Genomic DNA, 22,029 nt, shown 5'->3' with positions numbered 1-22,029 from the left:
TGACTAATGCACCAACTTGTGCTCTAGGTATAGGCTACGTGTCTATCCTTAATTACAACATGCAACGACCTTCATTTAATCTTCTTCTCTCAATGGTCGCATGCACACATAAGTCTTCTACTTTTGGGCGTTAATTATGCCCTGGTCAATATGTAAATCACTAAATATACAGTCTTTCATGGATGTAGGGAGTAGGTTGAGCACTTGAGCGCGAGAGTGTGTGTTGCGTCATTTGCTGTGTGCCGCATGGGTGTGTGAGTGTTACGTGCGTCCATGTGTACGTGTGAGTGTTGCATGTTGCATGCATGCATGCATGGGGCTTACTCCCTCCCATTGACATGTTCATATTTCAAGCTTCCTCTGTTCCCTCCATATGGTGATACTCCCTATGTTCCCAAATACGGAGTAAAATCCTCCCTCTGTTCCCAAATACGGAGAATTTTTTTCTTTCTAGAGATTTGAACAAGTGACTACGTACAGAGCAAAATGAGTGAAGTGAGCGTAGAGGCATAGGGATAATGTAGAAAGGAAGTCTTCGCGATCCATTATTCCCCATCTCGGTCAGAGAGAACTATTCAACTAGTCTTCGCAGTGAAGTGACAATACACGCTGCAGCAGATGGGACACTTAATTAATAAGCTAAACCAGCGTGTTGGTGTTACTAAATCAGCCTTACCCACTACTGCCATCATGTTTGCCAGTAGAGCACGCTTCTGTCCTCCATTAACTGACATATGGGCCCTCTTGTGGTATACCCACATGTCATCGGTGTAACTATTTACACTCCGAAGGACGGTATATCCTGGTAGTAGTAGAATTGAGATTTAATGCACTTTCTTCCCCGTCTTCCACTCTTCTTCCTCCTCTCTTCTTCTTCCTCCTCTCTTCCCCATCGTCGGCCACAGACCATTTCCCCCCGCTCACTGCTCGCCCGCCCGTGCTATCTTCCTTGGTAGCTCCTGCGTACCATATCCCCCCGCTCACTGCTCGGCCACGCGAGGAGAAGCTTCTTCGCTCGCCCGCCCGAATCCACTTCCCCGCTGGCTCGCAGGCACCGAAAACCCCAATGGCAGAACCAACTGACACGCAGAGCCGTGATTGGAATACCCTCCCCGATGTTCTCTTGGAGCAAATTTGTAATCGTATGGACCTACTCAGCACTGTCCGTCTGGCCGCATGCTCGGTGTCTTTGTACCGTCTACTCGTCTGCAATCGGCCGGCTCTTTTCAAGACACCCTGCTTGCTGATGCCCGATCCTCGCAGGTGGGCCAGACACCGAGTTGACGATCCTACGGAGGTTGCCGTGCTGCCCCTCGACATGCTACCACTACCCGTCCACCTGTCCTTCATGCGCGGCCACTACTGGGCAGGCATGAAGGCCAACTAGATCGTCCTCATCCACCAATCCGGTAGTCCGTGGCGTATCGTGGATATCTACACCCAGCAAGAGATCACCTTTCCATCTTTGGATACCGCCGCCATCGAGCCTCGTGGCCCGCCGGACACTCCTGCCTACTACGCACAAGACGCGTCGAGCTTTTGGCTCGACCTCTATTTGCTGAAGGTTGTAATCTACGAAGTGCCCACACCATCAGAAGACTACATGGATTACAAGCTCATTGCCATGTTCAACATGGTATTACTCTATCTGGAATCCGGTCGCCATACATGGTTATGGCTCATCGTCGATCCTCTTTACCCAACACTTCCGTCGGATGCTATAGTGCATGATGGCATCGTTTATGCGGTCGACGCACAGATTGGCTGCCTATACTGGTGGAATCTATCGTCGTGTAATTGTTCTATCTCATCTCATCTTTACCTTAAGAATACGACTGTCTGTTCATTGTTACAAATTTAGAATATATAGTATGTCTATAACCACATCATTTCTATATGTTCCTCTCATTTCCTAAATTTTTATGACCACACATGTTATTGTTAGAGTTGATATGAGAACAGTTGGTATCTAATGATTGTTAGAATAGATATTATGAGTATAACCTCATGATTGCTATATGTTACTCTCATTTCCAGGATTTTTATAACAATGCATGTTATTGCTTAGAGTTGATATGATAACTGTAGTAAGTGCTATGGTAGAATATGAGTAGGCCCTGTCATATCTGTTTTCCTCTCATTGTTACATGATGTTTGAACCATGATATATTGCTACAATATGAAAGCCATTAATCCTCCTATCGGCGTCCTGGGAACGGGGGTCCCCAGACTTGCCTGCCTGCGGCCCGCGGCGTGGCTGAGCATGCAGGCCGCACGACCCATCTTCATCAACAAGGCATCCAAGACCCTCGCGAGGGTCCAAGCCTTGTGAGGCGGACGACGCAAGACCTCCTCGGGAGTGGCCTAGTTGGGCAGGCTCACGAGGAGCGGAGATATCAAGGTGAGGCAAACCTCACAAGACCCTCGTGACGTGAGCCATGATGCACGACACCAGGCAGGCGCCAGCGCGCACAGCGTCCTTGTTTCCTCTTTGGTGCTAAGGAGGTTAGCGTAGGCGAAGAGTACCGAGGCATCAAGCAAAGGTTGCCATATCGGTGCAACAAGACCAAGACCAGGAGGACGGCAAGACGGAGGTCATCGTGGAATCCAAGACGGCGTCACCACAGAGCTTTTCGCAGGCGAAGACCACTTTTGTCAGGATAGCTTGTACTAGCTGTCCCCCTTCGAATTAGCCCGCCATTGTTGGCTCCCTTCCCGCTCGATATTTGGGAAGAGGACCAGGGCCAGTATAAATAGGACTAGCCACCACCTTAGAGAGGGGGATCATTCGAGGGACGGATCATTCAGACCATCCTCACACACACAAGCTCACCGAGCTCAAGATCACCTCAACCTCAGGAGGCTGTTCTTCCCTTGTACTGTTCATCATTAGCCCTAGAGGCAATCCACCACCACCATACTGGAGTAGGGTATTACACCACAACGGTGGCCCGAACCAGTATAAACCTCGTGTCTTTCTGTGTTGCGAGTTCGTCGAGTTTGTCCGCGAGATCTTAGTGAGCTAGGGCGTAGATCGGTGGGAGGAAAAGACTTCGCGCGCACCCCAGTGTTCGAACCTTAAGGGTTTGCCGGAACCCCACATCCGACATTTGGCGCGCCAGGTAGGGATGCGCCGTAGCTTCCCTTCCATCAGTTCGTCGCTCCGTCGTCTCCATGGCGGATGCACGCCGTGCTCGAGCTGAGCGTCGGGCTGCCCTCACTGGCCGCGTTGCTCAGACGGATCCCGTCGGCGGGCCACATCGCCATTCTCCATCCCCTGCCGCCAACGCTGCCACCGGCCCGACGGGGAACGAGCAGCAGGCGTCCTCGCTGTATCCTTCGGTGCGGCAGGACGACCGCACCGCCACCCCATCGCTGACCCTTGCCGGTTCTTCGTCTCATGCGCACTGCACTCCCATGGAGGCACGGGCCGCGCTCCTTGCAGCGAACGAGCTCCTGCGCTACCGCCCCATCGATGACCTCTACGAGGAGTGGCTCGAACGCGTCGCCGAGCCCGTCCGCGCTGCGGGGGGCTCTCCGGTGCCGTCCCATTCTCTGCCTCCCCCTCAACCAGCCGCGGGCAACGGGGCTCATGGCGCGCCTCCACCACCTCAGTCCCAAGACGTCGCCTTGGCACCAAGGCGCGCGGCTCCGCGACGTGATCCGCCGCGCCCAGCACCCGCCCGTGAAGAGAGAAGCTGCGAAGAAATTCCGCGACCGCGAGAAGCTGCATCTGCGCTCCCCGCGCCACCTCGTCAAGACCGCGCACCGCCCGCAGCCGTGCAGCACGGACCACGTCAAGACCGAGCTCCACCTCCGAAGCGGGCCCAGGCAACCACGGCTGGCTGCCGTGCCTTCACACCCGAGTTGCGTAGCGTCGCCTGGCCGGGCATGTTCAAGCCGGATTTTCCTCCTCGCTACCACGGTACCGCTGACCCCGCGGAGTTCCTGCAGCTCTATGAGATGAGCATCGAAGTGGCCAACGGTGACGAATAGGTCATGGCGAACTGGTTTCCCATGGCTCTCAAGGATGGAGCTCACTCCTGGCTCCTGAACCTGCAGCATGGCTCGATCTCCTCCTGGGACGAGATGCGCGACCGCTTCGTCGCCAACTTCCAGGGCACTCGCGACCGCCCACCGGCTGCAGGTGACCTACGCCGCATCAGGCAGCAGCCAGGAGAGACCCTCCAGAAGTACATCCAGCGCTTCAACAACACCCGCTTCAAGATCCCCAAGGTCACGAACGAGGCCATCATCTCCGCGTTCTCCGACGCGTCCGTGATGTCAAGATGATGGAAGAGCTCGCCATCCACGAGGAGCTCTGCACATCTCAGGAGCTGTTCAACCTGGCGACCAGGTGCGCAAGAGCTGAGGAGGGGCACCTCTCTCTCCTTGAGCCGCCAGCCGTGGGTGCGGAGGAGAAGAAGGCCAAGGCCAAGGACGTGAAGCGCAAGGAGGTTGTTGTGCTCACAGCGGAGCCCGACATCAAGCGGGGCAGAGACCAGCCCGAGTCATCCAAGAACGGCCGACCATTCTGCACCTTCCACAACCTGAACACCCACAACACCAGCGACTGTCAAGAGCTCAGAGCCATACGAGAAGGACGCTACGGTCGACGCACCGAGCGCAACGACCGGGGCTACGGCCGCGGAGGAGGACGTGGAGGCGGACGCTGGGACGACCGTGGCCCGCGCCAGGAGTGGCGCGACCGGTCTCATGAGGACCGTTGGCAGGACCAGCCTCGTGAGGGCGCCTGGAGGGACTCGCCTCGTGAGGATCGCCCCCAGGGCAACGCCGGTCTTCCCTCGTTGCCACCACCAAGAAGGAACGACGACCACCACTAGGACGAGGGGGCTGGGGGCTTCTAGGAGCCGCGCGCGGTCGCCTGCATTTTGGGCGGCGCCCAGGCCCGAGCCCCTCAGCGCGTCTTCAAGCAGTTTGCTCATGAGGTGAATGCGGCGCTCCCCAAGCTCGAGGCCGCGCGCCCGCTTAGGTGGTCCCAATGCGCCATCACTTTCAATTCGTCGGATCAACTCAACTGCGCATCCACCACTGGCACGCTCCCTATGCTGTGTTCCCCAGTCATGAGCAATGTGCAGGTCACCAAGACCCTCATCGACGGTGGCGCAGGGCTCAACATCCTGTCCGTCGACACGTTCGACAACCTCCAAGTGCCATATGAGCAGCTCCAGCCCACCAAGCCTTTCTCAGGAGTGACCAATGGCTCCACCACGCCAATAGGGCAGGTCCGCCTGCCAGTAACCTTTGGGGAGTGCAAGAACTACCGCACCGAGCTCATCGACTTCAACGTCGCGCACATCTGCCTGCCGTACAATGCCATCCTCGGGTATCTAGCCCTGGTCAAGTTCATGGCAGTTACTCATCACGGCTACAACGTTCTCAAGATGACAGGAAGCAGAGGAATCATCACGGTCCCGTGTGAAGAGAGGGATGCGGTGTGCTCCCTCGAGCGCGCTTTTCAAGCCGCAGCAATCGAGGACCCTGATAGCAGAAATGAAGGCCTGTGGAGGCCATCCCCAAGAAGAAGCAGCCGCGCCGTGCAGGACCTTAGGAGGACGGCGTCACGGCAGAAGCCATGTCAGGACCAGCGCCCGCTCCAGGGGCGCCTCCCTCCGTCGCATAGGAAGGCGCACCCGGCGCCCTCCTCAGGCAGGGCTCGGGGGCTCTCTTTTGGAGGGCCTCAGACCTTGACAACCTCACGAGGGAGGCGCTTGGGCACCACTTGGAAGCGTGCTTCGCGGCACGTGACCCTCAGTAGAGCACAGGGCAAGGAGTGCCCACCAGTCAGGAGTTTATCACCAAGACCATCCAGGAACTGCTAGAAGCAAGAGCCATGTGCGGTGAAAGCCGCCCACGGGGCGCAGCTCCGCATCCTGGCGAGGATGCTGGGCTGCGTGTCTACATCGACGTCCCAAGGCTCAACAGGGTCGCATCTCAGGAGCGTTTCTGGCCTTCGTGTGTGGGCCACTGCGAGGGCCCGCTGCACAGCTACGTTCGTATGCCCTTCGGCTTGCCGAGCATGGCATCGGCCTATCAGCGCAACATGCGACGTGTCCTGGTGGCTCAGGAAGCCACGTACCATGCTGTTCTGGAGGAGATGGAGACGGTCTTCAGGGAACCTCCCGAACCCTCATAGCCTCCCGAGGCTCAGGGTTCTGGCTGCTCGTGAGGAGTCATTTCTTCAACGCACACCTTCAGCTGCACCAACTCTACTTCGTCTATAGAACCAGGTGACATCTTCCAAGTTCGTTTAGCTGGGAGCGCCCCTCGGGCTGCATTATTCCCAGGCCGCGTGGGTCCGTCCCCGCGGCATGTATCCCTTTTGCTTATGTCTTCAGCTTACCTTGTTGGGGGCGCCCCTCGAGCTGCATCATCCCTAAGCCGTTCGGGCCAGACCCGGTGGCATGTATCTTCCTGCACTTATCCAAGCTGATCTGCTCTCCATGCTTAACCTGCCAACTGCTATCACCTGCTTGATCATCGTCCCCCCGGGGCCTCCACATAGGCACGGCGCTGGTGCATGGGTCTGTCCCTGCCACGCCGACAAATCTGAGCGGTCGAGCTCTGGCTTGCGGCACGCCCCGTGCACGTCACCTCACCAGGCCCTTAGTGCCATCTCCTCATCTAGAGCAACCAAAGTCAGGCTGTCAGCTGTGACGGCAAACCGTGTTTCTTCTTGTGCCGTGAGTCTCCTTTTCTCTCATGCAATTCGCTTGCGCGTTAAAAGGGGGGCTCCTGAGCATCGCGACTCAGGAGCTCTTACTAGCTCTCCAGCCCTCACCCCTGGCCTTGACCACGGCATCGCGACCTGGCATACCAGCGGCGGCTGAGCTCGCTCAAGGGCCGGGACCTGAGGACGTAGAGCACTAAGGAGAGCATGAGGGGAGGGAAACTCGTATGGGCCAGCCTAGCTATGCCGCACGAGTAGGCACGCAGCCCTAGCGCAACATCAGGAGTCACCACGAGATCAACGAGATAAGTCCCGCACTCGGATTGGCTAAATGTTTGGTCCTAATGGTCACTCATGCCTTGCCGCAGCCCCGTTGCAGCCATGTCAACTCCCTTTCTCGCCTTACCATGGCTGGTTGAGCTCTAAGGGGGACCTCCTAAGCATCGTGCCTCAGGGGCTCTTACTGGACCTCGGGCCGCACACCTCCTGGCCTTGACCACGACACGCGACCTGGCATACCAGCGACGGCTGTAGCCTACCTGGGGACCGGGACCTGTCGGCATAGAGCAACAAGCTATCGCAAGGAAAGAAAGGGGGGACCGACCCTTAACGGGACATGCGTTCACCAAATTTTCATAACAGGGAAGATAAGCAAAAAAGACATTACGGACCCTTACATCCCCCCATGGGGTAATTCATGATTCATTGCAGGAAACAAAGGCCGATACTAAGGGGAATCCTATCTACATCCTTCCATGGTGGACACCATCATCAACAGTGGGCCACGGGAGGCCGGCGCCAACCCCATCCAGATCAGCGGCGGCGACGGCCGGATGCCGCAGCCCTCCTCCAAGCGCGGCGAGAGCTCGAGGGCTCGTAGCTGTCGTCGCTCGTCTCCGGAGTCTCATAGAGCTCAGGAGAGCTGCTGGACTCCCAAGGGCTGCTGCTGCTGGAGTGGTCGCGAGCGGGGCACGCATCAGCCTCGCGCTCCTCTCCCGAGCAGCACTCCAGGCGGGGGCCTTCGGCATCGAAGACCTTGAAGAAGAGCGTGGAGACACTGTCGTACTCGAAGTGGATCGCGAGGGCGCCCCTCGCACGGCAGACCCGCGCGATCTCGCCCCAGCCGCGCGTCATGAAGATCTTGCCGGTGGGGACCGCTTCGATCTCCGCCCTGGTCGCCGGAGCGCTGCAGTCGGCGTGCTGCAGCCAGAGCTCGAGAGGCCCCCTCGGCGGCATCACATCGGAGAAGAACCGCGGGAAGCGGATCCAGGAGCTTGGAGACATCGGTGCCCATAGCACCAACTCGCGCGAGGAGTCCACGACATGAACCCCAGGGGCGACGGCGCACGTTGCCATGGCGCGGCGGCCCTGGATGTGGCGTGGGTGGTGCTGCTCGTCACTCTGTCCTCCTAAGCCCTTGGCTTGGGCGTACAAGGGCAGCGGGTACCTCGGAGGAGGCCGCTCACACCAAGGCCTCGACACCACCTGCATCGCCGCTTCATCACGGTGATGGATCGACCTCTTCTTCGGCGGAAGAGGCCCCAGATCATCGCGGGGAGCCTTTCCTTTCTCTTCAGTAGAGAACTTTCTGATGGGCGCCATTGTTGTCAGCAGTGGAGCACGGAGGAAGAAGCAAGCAAACGAGGAAGAGATGGGCAACGGGGGCACCGCCCCATCCCCATTTATAGCAAGAGAAGTCCAACCAACGTCTCCCACGATCGCAGGTAATGATGGTTTTCCTTGCATGTCGCAGGGACTTGTCAAGTCGAGCAGTTGCCGAGGCAACATGGGGAAGTAGAGACACCCATGTCCAATCATCCACCACGCGTCAATCGAGGCCGCAGGCTTTGGGGGCCCGCGGCGCTCCGTACTTGGCCCTTGGCTTCGCCGTGAAGCCAAGCCCGAGCGCACCTTGGGCCTGGGGGCTACTGTCGGTGTCCTGGGAACGAGGGTCCCCAGAATTGCCTGCCTGCGGCCCGCGGCGTGGATGAGCATGCAGGCCGTATGGCCCATCTTCATCAACAAGGCATCCAAGACCCTCGCGAAGGTCCAAGCCTCGTGAGGCGGACGACGCAAGACCTCCTCGGGAGTGGCCTAGCTGGGCAGGCTCACGAGGAGCGGAGATAGCAAGGCGGGAAAACCTCATGAGACCCTCGTGACGTGAGCCATGACGCACAACACCAGGTGGGTGCCAGCGCATGCAGCGTCCTTGCTTCCTCTTTGGTGCTAAGGAAGCTAGCGCAGGCGAAGAGTACCGAGGCATTAGGCAAAGGTTGTCATATTGGTGCAACGAGACCAAGACCAGGAGGACGGCAAGATGGAGGTCATCGTGGAGCCCAAGATGGCGTCACCATAGAACTTTTCGCAAGCGAAGACCACTTTTGTCAGGGTAGCTTGTACTAGCTGTCCCCCTTCGAATTAGCCCGCCATTGTTGGCTCCTTTCCCGCTTGATATTTGGGAAGAGGACCAGGGCCATTGTAAATAGTACTAGCCACCACCTTAGAGAGGGGGATCATTCAAGGGACGGATCATTCAGACCATCCTCACACACACAAGCTCACCGAGCTCAAGAACACCTCAACCTCAGGAGGCTGTTCTTCCCTTGTACTGTTCATCATTAGCCCTAGAGGCAATCCACCACCACCACACTGGAGTAGGATATTACACCACAATGGTGGCCTGAACCAGTATAAACCTCGTGTCTTTCTGTGTTGCGAATTCGTCGAGTTCGTCCGCGAGATCTTAGTGAGCTAGGGCGTAGATCGGTGGGAGGAAAAGACTTCACGCGCACCCCAGTGTTCGAACCTTAAGGGTTTGCTGGAACCCCACATCCGACACCTCCTTTTCTAAAAAATAAATAAAATAAAAAAAGAATATGAAAGCCATTGGCTTAATTTTTACTTGGGGTATGATTATGACCACGTCATTGCAATTCTCTGTCTATGATATGTGTCACTATTATAATAATCTTAATTCCACACATACTCTGAACATGATTGTTTATTTTTGTCCTTTTGGTCTCCAATGTGAATTGTTGCAGCAGATGCAAATGCGCTGGCCTTCATGATTCCAGGACCTAGAATCATACCAGCCGATGGGTGGTGGTTTATCGCTCGTTCAGCTGACGGTGGTCATTTGATGCTCACTTGCACGTACTAAATTGACCAAACCATTTCATCAAACTACATGCAGTACAATGCGTGGGGCGTTTGTGACATTGATGGCTATGGCTGCTTTGTGTTCGAGAAAGATCCCAGCTCTGTTGGGCCAGGCGTATTCTACTGGAGGCGGGTTTACAGCCTCGGCAACCACTCCATGTTCCTCGGGCTCAATTATCCAATCATCGAACTTATCATCGATCATATCACCAGCGATGATTATCGTGCAATGCAACTTCCATTCGCCAGGGGGGACTGTGTTTACACATCATACCATGGGTTTCATGAATCACCATATCTAGTGATTTCGTCGACACAACTAGTTTCCAGATAATCTTCAGTGTGTGAAATGCATCAAGCTTCCATGCGATGGATGTCTTTTGCAAACCCGACATGCAGCGATGTGGTTCATGCCAACAGCAAATATGCACAACTTGATTCGTACTGATATGTAGACTGAGCCATGTATTCTGCTGCTGTAGCACGACCCTCTTTTGTTGGATATTATGTACTGTTGTTTGTTTGAAGCACTCCTCTGGTTTGAAGGATAGAAACCTTTCTGGGATCAAGCGCATCCTAATCACCTGCGCAGGATGTATTGATAATGTGATGGAGATGCTGTGCACTATATATATATCACTTAGGCTTCAAGTGCGTACTTGTTAGTTAAACCTATGGTTAAAATGTGACACTAAATACGACTAGTAAGTAGTACAGTAGCAGTACTAGTATACGTCGGTCAAATTATTCATCATGTCCACACATTGAATTGACGTGACAACACACTACGCGTGAGGTGACACAAGAATCCCCGCGGCATGTTCGGGTATTCTGGACTTCAGATTTGGAGTACCACTTATCTATCGAAATCTTTCATCATTCACTTAAAACAGTCGATTGATCATACATTGAGTACCATATAACTGGAATTAACCCATGCAAGTCGAAGAAGGATTGGCCGGTGCTGCCGGCTGGCGTCAAGTTCGATCCCAGGGATCAGGAGCTGATTGAGCACCTTGAGGCCTAAGCAAGCATTTCTTCTAGCACAATTCCAGGGCATTCAAAAGGGGCACGTGGACGCGTCGCAAGATACAGTCGGAGTGCGGCATGCACGCGATGTGGCACAACACCGGCAAGGTCAACGGCCGGCAGACGGGCAGCAAAAAGGTTCTGGTGCTGCACACCAACAAGAACTTTGACCAGCAGAGGACCAACCGGGTGATGCACCAGTACCACCTCGGGGACCTGGAGCAAGAGAAGGAGCGGGAGCTGGTCCTCTGCAAGATTTTCTACCAAACGAACACTAGGGCCATGACTAAAAAGATTATAAGTTAGTTTGGTATTGGTACTTGTACTACCTTGTCGTCCGCAAGTTGGTATTCTTGTTAACGATCTTTTGGTATGAACTTGGCATTTGCTTCCAACCATCATGCCGAGGGTCGATGTGGATATAAAGCTGAATCATTTGTTTCGAAACGAATTTTCAGGCACCTGATTTTTATTTGATGGGTAGCATAAGCACCTGCCGTTCGAATTCCTAGTTCTCCAAATTTTTTGAAACCAGTGCATGCTCTTATTATCATGATGAAAAAACAATATGCCTGCTGCATCCCAGTTATCAGTCTGTACTTGCAGGATTCTCTCGTTTATTGAGCACATATATTGTTTTTTCAGGTTGAGCAAGTTTCAACTGGGCTGTAGACTGCCCATGCTTGGTTTTGTTTTTAACAGGCCCAGCCATGACGACAATGGGGCACAAAGATCCAGCAGGTATCTACTGGCCTCTGGCCCGCCAGCGTTAGTTATATTTTGTCTTACAACATCCGCAGGCACTTTTTTTACTGAATCAAACACACAGCCCAGTTCTATTTTCCTCTTGAAACGCATGTCCTACATCCGTTTTCTAATCTCTACCTATAGTTTTACTAGTTCATATACACGTATCATTATATTGAAAATACATAAAATTCACTTTTCATATTTACATCCTTATTTTTGTTGTTGTTTTCCCTCCCAGCGCTGATTTTTACCACTAGTTTTCCCTTAAACCAAATCAATTGTTCCACGTCTTATTTGCTTACAAAAACAAAATGATTTTTTTGGCAAATCAATAAGTTCTTAAAAATGTTTATCATTTCGGGATTACAAAAGTTCGGACTCCACTGAAATATGCAAAATAATGTTGAACTTTTTGACCATGGTCCTGGGCAGAAAATGGGCTGTTATAAATTACTTAAGAATTAGCAAATGGGCTGCAAATTATTAAAAAATAGCAAATGGGCTCTATGTTGTCTGCCACAGATTTGGAGGCTGACTTGTGGGCCTACTAAGTTCATGCGTACACAAGGTTTATCAAAAAAGAAACTTAGTCAACAATCGACTCTACCAGCGTCAGACCGTTAGATATCAATCTAACGACAATCGTGCTTCTCCAGTCTCTGATCTTCCTGCCCCAGCCGCCCAAACCAGCGCCGTCGGAACCGCCCGCTCCCGCCTCCCGTGGCCGGCTGTGCTGCCGGCAGGCCTCACGACCCCATCATATACTCGCATCCCTAGCCTTTCTATCCCTCTACTCACCCACACCTCCTGTTATTTTTCAGCGACGGCAGCCGAGCCAGTCAACCCTCGTACTCTCCAACGCATGGGCATCTACTGTCGTGTCTTTCCCGGCTCTGTGTCGTTCCCTTCGTAGGCCTCGCCGTCGTCCACCGCCCTGGTGCTCTCGGCGCGGCGTGGTTAACGTGGTCAACGAACGACATCCATCGGAAGTGGACTCTACATGGAGAGGCTAACAGCTGGGTCCATGGCCGCACACAAGGAAATGCCTCCTTATTACGTGCAAAATAATGATTCCTCCACCTGACATCTGGGACCCGCTGGAAGGTCCTCTATATTTCGTGAAAAAAACATTCCCTCCGCTGACAGGTCGGACCCACCAACTATATCTTCGCATGCAAGGAAGTGCCCCCTTATTGCGCAAAAAAATGAATACCCACGTGCCAGCTAGGACCCACCACAGTGGGAGGCTGACTTGTGGGCCTACTAAGTTGATGGGGACGGAGGGCTTTGTCAAGTTAGTCAATATGAACGATTGTAGCTCCAGTGACCGTACGATGTCCATCCAACGGCCTTAGTGCTTCTTCAACCTCTGGTCTTCTTACTCCAGCCGCCCAAAGCAGCGCCAGTCGTGCCGCCTGCTCCTGCCTCCTATGGCCGGCTGTGCTGCCGCGGAGGCCTCACAGCCCCCATACTACTCCCATCGCTGGCCGGGCCATCCCTCCACTCACCCACACCCCATGTTATTCTGCAGTGACGGCAGCCTCACACTGCAGCCGAACCAGTGAACCCTCGTATTCCTCTCCGCGTGGGCATCCACTGCCGCGTCTTCCACGGCTCCGCGTCATCCCCTTCCTAGGCCTCACCGTCGTCCACCGCCTTGGTGCTCTCGGCATGGCGTGGACAATGTGGTCAACGACCGACTTCCATCGAAAGAGTACTGTATGTGGAGGGGCTGACAGCTGGGTCCACGGCCACAGCCCAGTTTTTTTGTGATTGGCCAAGTAAGTCGCTTTGTCAGGCCTGTTGGGCTGCAAATCTTTCAAGACAAGGAGAGCTTCATTCGGATGGTCGAGAAAATGGCCTATCAGTAATGAGAAATGGGCTGTACATTTTTAAAACACATCAAACCGGCAATTAGTTTCAAATTTCTTTTTTTCATTTTGAGATTTTAAATTGCATTGATTTTTATGCGTGGAGAATTTGTTGGATTTTATATTGATATACATTTATTTTTAAAATCAGTTTGAACGTGACTCAAAATTTTGAGATTAAAAACAGTTTGGACCGCACCGAAATATGCAAAATTTCGTATAATTTTTTAACCGTGGCCACAATATGGGCTGTAATGCTAACAAAAAGAATATGAACTCAAAAAAACCCGTAAGAATTAGCAAATGGGCTGTATGATGTTTTCCACAGATTTGAGGCTTTCCTAAAAAAAGGTTGACGCACAAGCAGTGAATGTTATATGTCCATCCAACGGCCGTCGTGCTTCTTCAATCTCTACTCTTCCTGCTCCAGCCGCTCAGACAAGGGCCGACGGGACTGCCTGCTCCCTCCTCCCCGCGGCCGGCTGTGCTACCGCGCAGGCCTCACCGCCCCACCGTACTCCCATTGCTGGCCTAGCCATCCCTCTACTCACCCACACCTGATGTTATTCTCCGACGACGGCAGACGAACCAGTAAACCCTCGTACAGTCGTACTCCCCTCCGCGTAGGAAACAACTGCCGAGCAGCACTCCAGGTGGGGGCCTTCGGCATCGAAGACCTTGAAGAAGAGCATGGAGACACCATCGTACTCGGAGTGGATCGCAAGGGCGCCCCTCGCACGGCAAACCCGCGCGATCTCGCCCCAGCCGCGCGTCATGAAGATCTTGCCGGTGGGGACCGCTTCGATCTCCGCCATGGTCACCGGAGCGCTGCAGTCGGCGTGCTGCAGCCAGAGCTCGAGAGGCCCCCTCGGCGGCATCACGTCGGAGAAGAACCGCGGGAAGCGGATCCAGGAGCTTGGAGGCATCGGTGCCCATAGCACCAACTCGCGCGAGGAGTCCACGACATGAACCCCAGGGGCGACGGCGCACGTTGCCATGGCGCGGCGGCCCTGGATGTGGCGTGGGTGGTGCTGCTCGTCACTCCGTCCTCCCGAGCCCTTGGCTTGGGCGTACAAGGGCAGCGGGTACCCCGGAGGAGGCCGCTCACACCAAGGCCTCGACACCACCTGCATCGCCGCTTCATCACGGCGATGGATCGACCTCTTCTTCGGCAGAAGAGGCCCCAGATCATCGCGGGGAGCCTTTCCTTTCTCTTCAGTAGAGAACTTTCTGATGGGCGCCATTGTTGTCAGCAGTGGAGCACGGAGGAAGAAGCAAGCAAACGAGGAAGAGATGGGCAACGGGGGCACCGCCCCATCCCCATTTATAGCAAGAGAAGGCCAACCAACGTCTCCCATGATCGCAGGTAATGATGGTTTTCCTTGCATGTCGCAGGGACTTGTCAAGTCGAGCAGTTGCCGAGGCAACATGGGGAAGCAGAGACACCCATGTCCAATCATCCACCACGCGTCAATCGAGGCCGCAGGCTTTGGGGGCCCGCGGCGCTCCGTACTTGGCCCTTGGCTTCGCCGCGAAGCCAAGCCCGAGCGCACCTTGGGCCTGGGGGCTACTGTCGATGTCCTGGGAACGAGGGTCCCCAGAATTGCCTGCCTGCGGCCTGCGGCCCGCGACGTGGATGAGCATGCAGGCCGTACGGCCCATCTTCATCAACAAGGCATCCAAGACCCTCGCGAAGGTCCAAGCCTCGCGAGGCGGATGACGCAAGACCTCCTCGGGAGTGGCCTAGCTGGGCAGGCTCACGAGGAGCGGAGATAGAAAGGCGGGGAAAACCTCACGAGACCCTTGTGACGTGAGCCATGACGCACGGCACCAGGTGGGCGCTAGGCGGGTGCCAGCGCATGCAGCGTCCTTGCTTCCTCTTTGGTGCTAAGGAAGCCAGCGCAGGCGAAGAGTACCGAGGCATTAGGCAAAGGTTGTCATATTGGTGCAACGAGACCAAGACCAGGAGGACGGCAAGACGGAGGTCATCGTGGAGCCCAAGACGGCGTCACCATAGAACTTTTCGCAAGCGAAGACCACTTTTGTCAGGGTAGCTTGTACTAGCTGTCCCCCTTCGAATTAGCCCGCCATTGTTGGCTCCTTTCCCGCTTGATATTTGGGAAGAGGACCAGGGCCAGTATAAATAGTACTAGCCACCACCTTAGAGAGGGGGATCATTCAAGGGACGGATCATTCAGACCATCCTCACACACACAAGCTCACCGAGCTCAAGAACACCTCAACCTCAGGAGGCTGTTCTTCCCTTGTACTGTTCATCATTAGCCCTAGAGGCAATCCACCACCACCACACTGGAGTAGGATATTACACCACAATGGTGGCCTGAACCAGTATAAACCTCGTGTCTTTCTGTGTTGCGAATTCGTCGAGTTCGTCCGCGAGATCTTAGTGAGCTAGGGCGTAGATCGGTGGGAGGAAAAGACTTCACGCGCACCCCAGTGTTCGAACCTTAAGGGTTTGCCGGAACCCCACATCCGACACCTCCTTTTCTAAAAAATAAATAAAATAAAAAAAGAATATGAAAGCCATTGGCTTAATTTTTACTTGGGGTATGATTATGACCACGTCATTGCAATTCTCTGTCTATGATATGTGTCACTATTATAATAATCTTAATTCCACACATACTCTGAACATGATTGTTTATTTTTGTCCTTTTGGTCTCCAATGTGAATTGTTGCAGCAGACACAAATGCGCTGGCCTTCATGATTCCAGGACCTAGAATCATACCAGCCGATGGGTGGTGGTTTATCGCTCATTCAGCTGACGGTGGTCATTTGATGCTCACTTGCACATACTAAATTGACCAAACCATTTCATCAAACTACATGCAGTACAATGCGTGGGGCGTTTGTGACATTGATGGCTATGGCTGCTTTGCGTGTTCGAGAAAGATCCCAGCTCCGTTGGGCCAGGCGTATTCTACTGGAGGCGGGTTTACAGCCTCGGCAACCACTCCATGTTCCTCGGGCTCAATTATCCAATCATCAACCATCATCGATCATATCACCAGCGATGATTATCGTGCATGCAACTTCCATTCGCCAGGGGGGACTGTGTTTACACATCATACCATGGGTTTCATGAATCACCATATCAGAGATTTCGTCGACACAACTTGTTGCCAGATAATCTTCAGTGTGTGAAAGGCATCAAGCTTCCATGCGATGGATGGCTTTTGCAAACCCGACATGCGGCGATGTGGTTCATGCCAACAGCAAATATGCACAACTTGATTCGTACTGATATGTAGACTGAGCCATGTATTCTGCTGCTGTAGCACGACCCTCTTTTGTTGGATATTATGTACTGTTGTTAGTTTGAAGCACTCCTCTGGTTTGAAGGATAGAAACCTTTCTGGGATCAAGCGCATCCTAACTCACCTGCGCAGGATGTATTGATAATGATGATGGAGATGCTGTGCACTATATATATATCACTTAGGCTTCAAGTGCGTACTTGTTAGTTAAACCTATGGTTAAAATGTGACACTAAATACGACTAGTAAGTAGTACAGTAGCAGTACTAGTATACGTCGGTCAAATTATTCATCATGTCCACACATTGAATTGACGTGACAACACACTACGCGTGAGGTGACACAAGAATCCCGGCGGCATGTTCGGGTATTCTGGACTTCAGATTTGGAGTACCACTTATCTATCGAAATATTTCATCATTCACTTAAAACAGTCGATTGATCATACATTGAGTACCATATAACTGGAATTAACCCATGCAAGTCGAAGAAGGATTGGCCGGTGCTGCCGGCTGGCGTCAAGTTCGATCCCAGGGATCAGGAGCTGATTGAGCACCTTGAGGCCTAAGCAAGCATTTCTTCTAGCACAATTCCAGGGCATTCAAAAGGGGCACGTGGACGCGTCGCAAGATACAGTCGGAGTGCGGCATGCACGCGATGTGGCACAACACCGGCAAGGTCAACGGCCGGCAGACGGGCAGCAAAAAGGTTCTGGTGCTGCACACCAACAAGAACTTCGACCAGCAGAGGACCAACCGGGTGATGCACCAGTACCACCTCGGGGACCTGGAGCAAGAGAAGGAGCGGGAGCTGGTCCTCTGCAAGATTTTCTACCAAACGAACCACTAGGGCCATGACTAAAAAGATTATAAGTTAGTTTGGTATTGGTACTTGTACTACCTTGTCGTCCGCAAGTTGGTATTCTTGTTAACGATCTTTTGGTATGAACTTGGCATTTGCTTCCAACCATCATGCCGAGGGTCGATGTGGATATAAAGCTGAATCATTTGTTTCGAAACGAATTTTCAGGCACCTGATTTTTATTTGATGGGTAGCATAAGCACCTGCCGTTCGAATTCCCAGTTCTCCAAATTTTTTGAAACAAGTGCATGCTCTTATTATCATGATGAAAAAACAATATGCCTGCTGCATCCCAGTTATCAGTCTGTACTTGCAGGATTCTCTCGTTTATTGAGCACATATATTGTTTTTTCAGGTTGAGCAAGTTTCAACTGGGCTGTAGACTGCCCATGCTTGGTTTTGTTTTTAACAGGCCCAGCCATGACGACAATGGGGCACAAAGATCCAGCAGGTATCTACTGGCCTCTGGCCCGCCAGCGTTAGTTATATTTTGTCTTACAACATCCGCAGGCACTTTTTTTACTGAATCAAACACACAGCCCAGTTCTATTTTCCTCTTGAAACGCATGTCCTACATCCGTTTTCTAATCTCTACCTATAGTTTTACTATTTCATATACACGTATCATTATATTGAAAATACATAAAATTCACTTTTCATATTTACATCCTTATTTTTGTTGTTGTTTTCCCTCCCAGCGCTGATTTTTACCACTAGTTTTCCCTTAAACCAAATCAATTGTTCCACGTCTTATTTGCTTACAAAAACAAAATGATTTTTTGGCAAATCAATAAGTTCTTAAAAATGTTTATCATTTCGGGATTACAAAAGTTCGGACTCCACTGAAATATGCAAAATAATGTTGAACTTTTTGACCATGGTCCTGGGCAGAAAATGGGCTGTTATAAATTACTTAAGAATTAGCAAATGGGCTGCAAATTATTAAAAAATAGCAAATGGGCTCTATGTTGTCTGCCACAGATTTGGAGGCTGACTTATGGGCCTACTAAGTTCATGCGTACACAAGGTTTATCAAAAAAGAAACTTAGTCAACAATCGACTCTACCAGCGTCAGACCGTTAGATATCAATCTAACGACAATCGTGCTTCTTCAGTCTCTGATCTTCCTGCCCCAGCCGCCCAAACCAGCGCCGTCGGAACCGCCTGCTCCCGCCTCCCGTGGCCGGCTGTGCTGCCGGGCAGGCCTCACGACCCCATCATATACTCGCATCCCTGGCCTTTCTATCCCTCTACTCACCCACACCTCCTGTTATTTTTCAGCGACGGCAGCCGAGCCAGTCAACCCTCGTACTCTCCAACGCATGGGCATCTACTGTCATGTCTTTCCCGGCTCCGTGTCGTTCCCTTCGTAGGCCTCGCCGTCGTCCACCGCCCTGGTGCTCTCGGCGCGGCGCGGTCAACGTGGTCAACGAACGACATCCATCGGAAGTGGACTCTACATGGAGAGGCTAACAGCTAGGTCCATGGCCGCACACAAGGAAATGCCTCCTTATTACGCGCAAAATAATGATTCCTCCACCTGACATCTGGGACCCGCCGGAAGGGCCTCTGTATTTCATGAAAAAAACATTCCCTCCGCTGACAGGTTGGACCCACCAACTATATCTTCGCATGCAAGGAAGTGCCCCCTTATTGCGCAAAAAAATGAATACCCCCGTGCCAGCTAGGACCCACCACAGTGGGAGGCTGACTTGTGGGCCTACTAAGTTGATGGGGACGGAGGGCTTTGTCAAGTTAGTCAATATGAACGATTGTAGCTCCAGTGACCGTACGATGTCCATCCAACGGCCTTAGTGCTTCTTCAACCTCTGGTCTTCTTACTCCAGCCGCCCAAAGCAGCGCCAGTCGTGCCGCCTGCTCCTGCCTCCTATGGCCGGCTGTGCTGCCGCGGAGGCCTCACCGCCCCCGTACTACTCCCATCGCTGGCCCGGACATCCCTCCACTCACCCACACCCCATGTTATTCTGCGGTGACGGCAGCCTCACACCGCAGCCGAACCAGTGAACCCTCGTACTCCTCTCCGCGTGGGCATCCACTGCCGCGTCTTCCCCGGCTCCGCGTCGTCCCCTTCCTAGGCCTCACTGTCGTCCACCGCCTTGGTGCTCTCGGCATGGCGTGGTCAATGTGGTCAACGACCGACTTCCATCGAAAGAGTACTGTACGTGGAGGGGCTGACAGCTGGGTCCACGGCCACAGCCCAGTTTTTTTGTGATTGGCCAAGTAAGTCGCTTTGTCAGGCCTGTTGGGCTGCAAATCTTTCAAGACAAGGAGAGCTTCATTCGGATGGTCGAGAAAATGGCCTATCAGTAATGAGAAATGGGCTGTACATTTTTAAAACACATCAAACCGGCAATTAGTTTCAAATTTATTTTTTTTCATTTTGAGATTTTAAATTGCATTGATTTTTATGCATGGAGAATTTGTTGGATTTTATATTGATATACATTTATTTTTAAAATCAGTTTGAATGTGACTCAAAATTTTGAGATTAAAACCAGTTTGGACCGCACCAAAATATGCAAAATTTCGTATAACTTTTTAACCGTGGCCACAATATGGGCTGTAATGCTAACAAAAAGAATATGAACTCAAAAAAAACCGTAAGAATTAGCAAATGGGCTGTATGATGTTTTCCACAGATTTGAGGCTTTCCTAAAAAAAGGTTGACGCACAAGCAGTGAATGTTATATGTCCATCCAACGGCCGTCGTGCTTCTTCAATCTCTACTCTTCCTGCTCCAGCCGCTCAGACAAGCGCCGACGGGACTGCCTGCTGCCTCCTCCCCGCGGCCGGCTGTGCTACCGCGCAGGCCTCACCGCCCCACCGTACTCCCATTGCTGGCCTAGCCATCCCTCTACTCACCCACACCTGATGTTATTCTCCGGCGACGGTAGACGAACCAGTAAACCCTCGTACAGTCGTACTCCCCTCCGCGTAGGAAACAACTGCCGAGTCTTCCCTGCCTCCGTGTCGTTCCCTTCCTAGGCCTCACCATCGTCGACCGCCCTGGTGCTATCGACGCGGTCTGGTCAACATGGTCAACGACTGACATGCATCTGAAGTGGACTGTACGTGGAGAGGCTGACAGCTGGGTCCACGGCCGCATGCAAGGAAATGCCTCCTTATTACGCGCAAAATAATGATTCCCCCACCTGACATCTGGGACCCACCGAAAGGGCCTCTGTATTTCACAAAAAAACAATACCTCCGCTGACAGCTTGGACCCACCAGCTCTATCTTCGCACGCAAGGAAGTGCCTCCTTATTACGCACAAAAAAATGAATACTGCTACATCTCCAACGTATCTATAATTTATGAAGTATTCATGCTATTATATTATCAACCTTGGATGTTTTATATGCATTTATATGCTATTTTATATGATTTTTGGGACTAACCTATTAACCTAGTGCCCAGTGTCAGTTTCTGTTTTTTTCCGTGTTTTTGAGTTTTATAGAAAAGGAATATCAAACGGAGTCCAATTGACGTGCCAATTTTTGACGATTTTTTATGGACCAAAAGAAGACCCCGGAGTAAAAGAGTTGGGCCAGGAGAGTCCCGGGGCGTCCACGAGGGAGGGGGGCGCGCCCACTCCCCAGGCGTGTGGTCCTGCCTCGTGGATGCCTCGGGCACCTCCTTGACGTGAGACCGACGCCAAAAATTCCTATAAATACAGAAACCTCGGAAAATTAACCTAGATCGGGAGTTCCGCCGCCAGAAGGCTCCGTAGCCACCGAAAACCAATCTACGCCCTCTCTGGCACCCTGCCGGAGGGGCCATCATCACCGGAGGGCATGGAGGTGGATCCCGGTGGGGCCATCATCACTATGAAGGCCAAGGACCAGAGGGAGAACCTCTCCCCATCTATGGGGGAGGCCATGGAGGAGGAAGCACGAGGGGGAGAACCTCTCCTCCTCTCTCTCGGTGGCACCGGAGTGCCATTGGGAGGGGAATCATCGCCACAGTGATCGTCTTCATCAACATCACCATCATCATTGCCATCCTCATCTCTTTTACGTGGTCCACTCTCCCGCACCCCGCTGTAATCCCTACTTGAACATGGTGCTTTATGCCACATATTATGATCCAATGATGTGTTGCCATCCTATGATGTTTTGAGTAGTAGTTATCCTTTGTCTTTGGGTTGATTTATGATCTAGATTGGTATGAGTTGTATGTTTTACTTTGGTGCTGTCCTATGGTGCCCTCCGTGTCGCGCAAGCGTGAGGGGTTCCCGCTGTAGGGTGTTGCAATACGTTTATGATTCGCTTATAGTGGGTTGCATGAGTGACTGAAACACAAACCCGAGTAAGGGGATTGTTGCGTATGGGATAAAGAGGACTTGATGCTTTAATGCTATGGTTGGGT

Source organism: Triticum urartu, chromosome 2 (assembly GCF_003073215.2).
Source record: "Triticum urartu cultivar G1812 chromosome 2, Tu2.1, whole genome shotgun sequence".
In the NCBI taxonomy this organism is placed as follows: Eukaryota; Viridiplantae; Streptophyta; class Magnoliopsida; order Poales; family Poaceae; genus Triticum; species Triticum urartu.
This window is presented reverse-complemented; position numbering follows the sequence as displayed.